The sequence below is a fragment of the Ascidiella aspersa genome, chromosome 5 (genome assembly GCF_963924565.1).
Source record: "Ascidiella aspersa chromosome 5, kaAscAspe10.2, whole genome shotgun sequence".
NCBI classification, from domain to species: Eukaryota; Metazoa; Chordata; class Ascidiacea; order Phlebobranchia; family Ascidiidae; genus Ascidiella; species Ascidiella aspersa.
In genome coordinates this window covers 13,175,800-13,178,299 of record NC_139451.1, presented here as the reverse complement: position 1 = coordinate 13,178,299, position 2,500 = coordinate 13,175,800, and the positions used below count along the sequence as shown (strand labels likewise).

The following is a 2,500-nucleotide window of genomic DNA, read 5'->3' as shown; positions in this document are numbered from 1 at the left end:
GCATTCCCAAACAACCCGACTCTGGGAAGACGCCGTAGCGCGCCCGCCTGTCGCCGCCATGGGCCTGACACCCGCTCTGGGAAAAGGCCTCGATCAGAAGGACGCGGGCGACCGGCGAAGCGCGCCGTGACGAATTCCGTACGCCACAATTCCGCGCACTCCAAAAGCGCGCGGATTCGGCGATGGGCACATCCCGCTTCACTCGCCGTTACTGAGGGAATCCTCGTTAGTTTCTTTTCCTCCGCTTAGTAATATGCTTAAATTCAGCGGGTAGCCTCGTCCGACCTCAGGCCGAAAGTAAGGACCGGGACTATTCTTCCCGTTCCGCGCTCGCCGTCGGCGCCGCGCGCCGCCGCGCACCTCGATTCCCGCCCTTGAGCCGCCAGCCGTTGGCCTCTTCGAGGTCGACTCGCCGCCGCCGCGCGGGATTCTGGTCGCGATCGTCGCGCATCGTGCCGTGCTGTCTTGAGCGGGACGGGCGCTCGCGCGTCCGACGCCGCAGCAGCCGCGCGGAGAAATCCCCGCGCGGAACGTTTGCAACGCGACCCTGAGGCGGGCGCGGCCCCGGGATTGACCCGAGGCCGCAATTTGCGTTCAGAACGTCGATGCTCAATGTGTCCTGCAATTCACACTAATTCACGCAGCTAGCTGCGTCCTTCATCGACTCACGAGCCGAGTGATCCACCGCCAAGAGCCATCCACGATTGTTTCGCTCGCACAGTGCCTCGCACTATAGGGTGACAAAATAGACCGCGCCGAGCGGTCGGCCAGGCCGACGCTTGAAGCCGGAGCGCGCGGCACCGCGGCACTCGACGCGCAAACATTACCGGGTGACCGAATCGCCGGCCGGCGCGCCGCTCCTCGCGGGTCGGGCGCCGGGTAGCAAAGACTTTTCTCTCGCTTGTCCGAGTTTCGCGTTCGCCGAAGCGTTTGCGAGACCGTTAATGATCCTTCCGCAGGTTCACCTACGGAAACCTTGTTACGACTTTTACTTCCTCTAAATGATCAAGTTAGATCGTCTTCTCGGACGCCGGCTCGACCGTTGCCGGCCGCGCCAGGTCCAATCGGAGGACCTCACTAAACCATTCAATCGGTAGTAGCGACGGGCGGTGTGTACAAAGGGCAGGGACGTAATCAACGCGAGCTAATGACTCGCGCTTACTGGGAATTCCTCGTTCAAGGGAAATAATTGCAATTCCCTATCCCTAGCACGACCGGGGTTCAGCGGGTTACCCAGACCTGTCGGCCAAGGCGAGCACATGCTGATCCGGTCAGTGTAGCGCGCGTGCGGCCCCGAACATCTAAGGGCATCACAGACCTGTTATTGCTCAATCTCGTGTGGCTAAACGCCACTAGTCCCTCTAAGAAGTTAGACGCCGACCGATTGGGTCGCGTAACTAGTTAGCAAGCCAGAGTCTCGTTCGTTATCGGAATTAACCAGACAAATCGCTCCACCAACTAAGAACGGCCATGCACCACCACCCACAGAATCAAGAAAGAGCTCTCAATCTGTCAATCCTCACTGTGTCCGGGCCGGGTGAGATTTCCCGTGTTGAGTCAAATTAAGCCGCAGGCTCCACTCCTGGTGGTGCCCTTCCGTCAATTCCTTTAAGTTTCAGCTTTGCAACCATACTTCCCCCGGAACCCAAAGACTTTGGTTTCCCGCAAGCTGCCGGAGAGGTCGTAAAACTAACGCCCCCCGATCGCTAGTTGGCATCGTTTATAGTCAGAACTAGGACGGTATCTGATCGTCTTCGAACCTCTGACTTTCGCTCTTGATTAAAGAAAACATTCTTGGCAAATGCTTTCGCAGTCGTTCGTCTTGCGCCGATCCAAGAATTTCACCTCTAACGGCACAGTACGAATGCCCCCGTCTGTCCCTCTTAATCATTACCTCGCGCTCCGAAAACCAACAAAATAGAACCGAGGTCCTATTCCATTATTCCATGCACCATTATTCAGGCGAATCGCCTGCTTTGAACACTCTAATTTTTTCAAAGTAAACGTTCCGGCCGCCGCCGACACTCAGTCAAGGGCACCGGCGGAGAACCGGAGGTGAGGCCAGGACGGCCAGTACACGCCTTGCGACGGACCGGCCGCCTGCGCCCAAAATCCAACTACGAGCTTTTTAACCGCAACAACTTAAATATACACTTTTGGAGCTGGAATTACCGCGGCTGCTGGCACCAGACTTGCCCTCCAATGGATACTCGTTAAAGGTTTTAAAGTGTACTCATTCCAATTACAGGGCCTCGTTTAGAGTCCTGTATTGTTATTTTTCGTCACTACCTCCCCGCGTCGGGAATGGGTAATTTGCGCGCCTGCTGCCTTCCTTGGATGTGGTAGCCGTTTCTCAGGCTCCCTCTCCGGAATCGAACCCTGATTCTCCGTTACCCGTAAGAACCTCGGTAGGCCAGTACCGTACCGACGAAAGTTGATAGGGCAGACACTTGAATGATCCGTCGCCGGTGCGAGACCGTGCGATCCGCAAAGTTATCCA

The 2,500-nt window shown here is 56.9% G+C and overlaps 2 non-coding genes and 1 pseudogene across 2 annotated transcripts in view; all 3 read right to left on the bottom strand.

Moving 5' to 3' along the window:
• The window catches only part of LOC146144341 (large subunit ribosomal RNA), a 3,681-nt pseudogene extending 3,387 nt beyond the window's left edge, over positions 1–294 (bottom strand).
• A 248-nt stretch (positions 295–542) lies between these two features.
• LOC146144340 (5.8S ribosomal RNA) lies at positions 543–696 on the bottom strand. The gene has a single exon (XR_014498929.1). It is a non-coding gene; the product is annotated as a 5.8S ribosomal RNA (ribosomal RNA).
• Positions 697–942: 246 nt separating this feature from the next.
• Positions 943–2,500, bottom strand: part of LOC146144339 (small subunit ribosomal RNA) — a 1,811-nt gene continuing 253 nt past the window's right edge. Inside the window, exon 1 of the ribosomal RNA XR_014500572.1 lies at positions 943–2,500. This exon is cut by the window's right edge and continues 253 nt beyond it. This is a non-coding gene — a ribosomal RNA (small subunit ribosomal RNA).